Source organism: Mobula birostris, chromosome 3 (genome assembly GCF_030028105.1).
Source record: "Mobula birostris isolate sMobBir1 chromosome 3, sMobBir1.hap1, whole genome shotgun sequence".
NCBI classification, from domain to species: domain Eukaryota; kingdom Metazoa; phylum Chordata; class Chondrichthyes; order Myliobatiformes; family Myliobatidae; genus Mobula; species Mobula birostris.
Genome location: NC_092372.1, coordinates 47,704,025 through 47,710,590, shown reverse-complemented (window position 1 = coordinate 47,710,590; position 6,566 = coordinate 47,704,025).

Sequence of the window (6,566 nt, the reverse complement as noted above, 5' to 3'; positions counted from 1 at the left end):
ATGTCATTTCTCCTTTAATATCCAATATCCTGCAATAACAATTATTTCATTTTTCTTGACACGTGTGCTGGAGATGACATAAAACATTTTTGATTTAATCAAAATCCACATGAAAATATTATGCTTAAGATATCAAATAGTCAACTTGCATTTTATAGGGACCCCTTTGCTGACACAGAATCAAGATATCCAATTTTATTTCAATTACAATGGATCGGAATTCACAGCTTATAATAAAAATGGAGTGTTGCTGAATAAAAGTCAATGTTAAGAAGAGCAATTTGGAACATTGCCATAAATACTACGAATGTGATGACAGCAACGTTTACTTCCCAACCTTCTGCTGAAGCTATTATCTGCCAAATATTTTAATTAAAAGCAGCACAAAACTACAAGGGCCTCTTAAATCACTAAATTCTATTTGAAGGACTTGACTGGAAGTGATAGAACTTTTACTAATGTATACCAACCAGGAGTGATTTTATTTCTGTTTGAAAAGATTGAGGAAAGTAAAAAATATTTTCTTTAGGATAGAGAACATTGAGGGTGATTTGAGGAAGATCATTAGATTTATGGAAAGCTAAGGAAAGGGTAGACAAAAGTTTAAAGATAAAGATTAGCTTTATTTGTCATATACAGTATTCATTGAAACATACAGTGTGAGGATGTTCTGAGGCAACCCCGCAAGACTGCATGCCCACAGTTTATTAATCCTAACCCATACAACTTTGGAATGTGAGAGGAATTCGGAGGACCTGAAGGAAGCGCATGGGCAGAAAGTTCAAATTCCTTACAGAGACTGGCAGGAATTTAACTCGGGTTGCTGGCACTGTAATTGTTACACTAATCACTACACTACTGTATTGCAAATGTTTTTGAATCCAACAGGGAATTTAAGAGAAAGCTTTGTGTTGAAGAGCAGAATTCAGAAGTTGATGCCACAGTCACAGAGAAGTACAGCACAGAAACAGGCCCTTTGGCTCAACTAGTCCATGCTCTAATCATTTAAACTGTCTACTCCCATTGACCTGTACTGGGACCATAGCCCTCCATATCCTACTATCAATATACCCATCCAGACTTCTCATGAACATTGAAATCGAGCTCACATGCACCACTTGAACTGGCAGCTCATTCCACACTCTCACAGCCTTCTGTATGAAGACATTTCCTCTCACGTTCCTCTTAAATTTCTCACCTTTCACCCTGAACCATGACCTCTGGTTGTAGTCCCACACAACTTCAGTGGAAAAAGCCTGCAAGAATTTACCCTATCTATACCTATCAAAATTTTGTATACCTCTTTATATATGCTCTCAGCCTTCTATGTTCCAAAAAATATGGTCCTAACCTATTCACTCTTTCCTTATTACTCAGGTCCTCCAGACCTATTGAGGTCTGCACTCTTTCAACCTTGTTTACATTGTTCCTATAGGTAGGTGACTAAAACTGCACACAATACTCCAAATTAGGCCTCACCAATGTCTTATACAGCATCAGCTATCTCCTGTACTCAATACATTGGTTTATGAAGGTCAATGTACGAAAAGCTTTCTTTACCATCACATCTACCTGTGATACCTCTTTCAATGAATTATGGACCTGTATTCCCAGATCCCTTTGTTCTGCTACATTCCTCAGTGCCCTTCTGTTCACTGTGTAAGACATATCCTGATTGGTCCTACCAAAATGTAAAAATTCGCACTTGTCTGCTTTAAATTCCACCTACCATTTTTCAGCCCATTTTTCCAGCTGAAGCAGATCCCTCTGCAAGCCACAATAGCCATCCTCACTGTCCATTACACCCACAATCTTGATGTCATTTGCAAATTTGTTGATCCAGTTAACCATATTATCAGCCAGAACATTGATATAGAGGTCAAACAACAACAGATCCAGCACCGATCCCTGCGGCACTCTACTAGTCCAGTCAGAGAGGCAACCATCTACTACCACAAAGCCAATGTTTAATCCAATTTACTACCTCATCTTGAATGCTGAGCAACTGAACCTTCTTGATCAACCTCCCAAGCAGGACCTTGTCAAATGCCTTACTAAAGTCCATGTAGACAACATCCACAGCCTTGCCTTCATCCACTTTCCAGATAGTTTCCTTGAAAAATTCACTAAGATTGGTTAGACATGACCTATCATGCACGAAGCCATGCTGACTATTCTTAATCAGTCCATGTCTGTCCAAAAAGTTATCAATACGTTCTCTTAGAATCCCTTAGAATAAATTTCCCATAACTGATGTCAGCCTCACTGGCCTATAATTTTCAGGTTTCTGTTTAGAGCCTTTTTTAACAACAGAACACCGTTGGCTATCCTGTAATCCTCTGGTACCTCACCTGTTGCTAAGGATGTTTTAAATATCTCTGCTAGGACCCCAGAAATTTCTGCACTTGCTTCCTGTAGGATCTGAGGGTGCACCTTGTCAGGCCCTGGGGATTTATCCACCCTGATTTGCCTCAGGGTGGACAATACCTCCTTTTCTGTAATCTGCACTGGGTCCATGAAGTTGATGCTGCTTTGCCTAACTTCTGTAGACTCTGTATCCATCTCCTGAGAAAATACAGAATAAATTTAAGACCTCCCACATCTGTTTTGGCTCCACAAATAGATTACCATTCCGGTCTTCCAGAGGACCAATTTTGTTTCTTGCAATCCCTCTGCTCTTAGGATGCTCCTTCATCTTGTCTGCTAGAGCAACTTCATGCCTTCTTTTAGCCTTCCTGACTTGTGCCCTAACAGATGAGGAATGAAGAATAAAGAAGAAAAAACAAAACTTACCAAATACTTACCTTGCCCAAGTCTGATGAGCCAGGCCACTCCAACACTGGACCACTCCAACAATGGCCACTCCACTTGCATCTGGTTTATTTTTATTTGCCAAATCCTGCTCAGTGATTTGTCACAGACCAACTCCAAGAAACTACTGCGAAGCGCTTCCTTTTTAATCTTGAGTGCGAAACCCAAGTGAAAAGATTGCTCTCTTCTCATGCTTCCATTCAGTGACTGGTCACGTTCCAACTCTCGATCTCTTTGTCTTTAGCCTCCACATTATTTCACCATAGCTCAGGAATGCACCACAAGGGATATTACAAACTTACAGGCTCACCAATTTCAGATAGTAAACATCACAGCATTTCCTTCCAGACTTCCAGTAGTCTTTCCACATTCCTTGTATAATTTCAGGGAATAACATTGTATTTACACTTCCTTAAGGATTTTGTAAATTAAACAATATTCTCTTATTTAATTTCTCCCTGCCTTTTACCTTTCTGTTTTACCCTCCTTCCATCTTACTCAGCATCTTAAAAAAAAGAAAATGATGGAAACATTAGACAGGTTAAGCAGCATCTGGAAAGAAAAAAAGAGTGAACATTTCAGGTTCTCTGGGCCTCTGTACCTCCCTCTGCAATTGGATCCTCGACTTCCTAACCGGAAGACCACAGTCTGTGTGGATTGGTGATAACATAACCTCCTCGCTGACGATCAACACTGGCGCACCTCAGGGGTGTGTGCTTAGCCCACTGCTCTACTCTATATATACACATGACTGTGTGGCTAGACATAATTCAAATACCATCTACAAATTTGCTGACGATACAACCATTGCTGGTAGAATCACAGGTGGTGACGAGAGAGTGTACAGGAGTGAGATATGCCAACTAGTGGAATGGTGCCACAGCAACAACCTGGCACTCAACGTCAGTAAGACAAAAGAGCTGATTGTGAACTTCAGGAAGGGTAAGACGAAGAAACACATACCAATCCTCATAGAGGGATCAGAAGTGGAGAGAGTGAGCAGCTTCAAGTTCTGGGTGTCAAGATCTCTGAGGATCTAACCTGGTTCCGACATATCGATGTAGTCATAAAGAAGGCAAGACAGCGGCTATACTTTATTAGGAGTTTGAAGAGATTTGGCATGTCAACAAATACACTCAAAAACTTCTATAGTTGTACTGTGGAGAGCATTCTGTCAGGCTGCATCACTGTCTGGTATGGAGGGGCTACTGCACAGGACCGAAAGAAGCTGCAGAAGGTTGTAAATCTGGTTAGCTCAAACTTGGGCACTAGCCTACAAAGTACCCAAGACATCTTTAGAGAGTGTTGTCTCAGAAAGGCAGCGTCCATTATTAAGGACCTCCAGCACCCAGGGCATGCCCTTTTCTCACTGTTACCATCAGGTAGGAGATACAGAAGCCTGAAGGCACACACTCAGCGATTCAGGAACAGCTTCTTCCCCTCTGCGATCCGATTCCTAAGTGGACATTGAAGCTTTGGACACTACCTCACTTTTTTTAATATACAGTATTTCTATTGTTTGCACGTTATTTTAAATCTATTCAATATGCATAATTTATTTATTTATTAAATTTCATTTTATTTTTTATTTTTTCTCTCTCTCTCTGCGAGGTTATGCATTGCACTGAACTGCTGCTGCTAAGTTAACAAATTTCATGTCACATGCCGGTGATACTAAACCTGATTCTGATTCTGAAAGGCCTTTCATCAGAACTGGACAAGTGAGGAAACAAATTAGTTCTAACTTGCAGTGAGGTGGTGGGGGCAGGTGAATGGATAGAACAAAGGTCTCTGATAGAGGGAGACCAGAGTTTCCCAGGTAACTTCAGTGATTACAAAGGTGTCTGGTTAATATATTAATGAGGACAGATAAAAAGGGAAGAAACAAACAATCAGAATCAGGTTTAATATCACTGGCATATGTCGTGAAATTTGTTAACTTTGTGGTATCAATACAATGCAATGCATGATAATATAGAAAAAAAAAGAAAAAGAATGAATAAATACTCTTCATGCAATAAACACCTGATCCAGTTTGCATAGCCCTGACTAATGCTCCCATGATGGACTACAGGGAGCTCACGAAAGTAGTTGATAGTCTACACTCTGCCAGACAGAGATGCATCATTCCTCCTCCTTTCCATGCCTCAATACGCCCGGTTACATAGAATAGTACAGCACACTACAGGCCCTTCGGCCCACAATGTTGTGCCGACCCTCAAACCCTACCTCCCATATAAGCCCCCACCTTAAATTCCTCCATATACCTGTCTAGTAGTCTCTTAAGCTTCACGAATGTATCTGCCTCCACCACTGACTCAGGCAGTGCATTCCACACACCAGCCACTCTCTGAGTAAAGAACCTTCCTCTAATATCCCCCTTGAACTTCCCACCCCTTACTTTAAAGCCATGTCCTCTTGTATTGAGCAGTGGTGCCCTGGGGAAGAGGCGCTGGCTATCCACTCTATCTATTCCTCTTATTACCTTGTACACCTCTATCATGTCTCCTCCCATCCTCCTTCTCTCCAAAGAGTAAAGCCCTAGCTCCCTTAATCTCTGATCATAATGCATACTCTCTAAACCAGGCAGCATCCTGGTAAATCTCCTCTGTACCCTTTCCAATGCTTCCACATCCTTCCTATAGTGAGGTGACCAGAACTGGACACAGTACTCCAAGTGTGGCCTAACCAGAGTTTTATAGAATTGACCCTCAAAATAAAGATGCTCAAGGCTGCAAAACAGACAACACTTGGCCTGTGTTTTTATCACACTTGCTTTGGTATAAAAGCCTGGAAGTGCCGACCACCTTGCAGCTTCGACTGTGCCAGCATGTCGGGACATCAGAGGTCTATGAACACCGTGTGTTCCAGCTACCAGGGTCGTCTAATGTTTATTCCGGGCACCCTTTCAGGGTGAGGCTTCCCGTGTAACACAGGTGCTCGAGAGTGTGCTGCCAGCATTGCCAATTGATGAGAAGGCAAAGAGCAATGAAACCTCATTGGAAACCACCAATAGCAGCAAGATTTGGACTTACAGGACACAATGGGTGATGCTGTGCTTCAGAGGGCGACGTTACACATGGGAATTCATCCTGGCTAAAGTGCTCAGTGCGGATTTCCTGTGTGACCAAGGACTGGTGGTCAGTCTCAGGAACTGCCAACTCGTGAATGTCAAGGACTTTGGGTTGTTACACTGCTCCCCCAGGAAGCTCCCCACAATGACTCTGTCAAATGTATGTGCCACTGCATGTGAGTTTACTCAACAGCTGGGCAAAGTCCTAAACCTCACCAAGCCCACATTCTTCACTACAGTCACAAGACATAGGGTCGAGCGCCACATTCCCACCACTGGCCCCCTAGTCCATGCCCATACGCGGAGACTGGACCCAGGAAAGCTGGCAACTGCAAAGGCCGAGTTCGCCAACATGGAAAGACTTGGCATTGTAGAATAGTCCCTGGGTTTCACCCTTCCACATAGTCCCTAAGTCGGATGGCAGTTACCACACGTGTGGTGATTACCAATGCCTTAATGAGGCCAACATCCCCCATCATTACCTGGTCCCACACACCCAAGACTTTTTGGCACATTTAGCCAGAAAGTTAATTTTTTCCAAAATCAGTCTTGGGGTATCATCAGGTGTCTGTGTGCTCAGAGGACGTTTCCAAAACAGCTGTGGTAACCCCAGTTGGCCTTTTTGAGTTTCTGCGCATGCCACTTGGACTGAAAAATACAGCACAGACTTTCCAACGGCTGA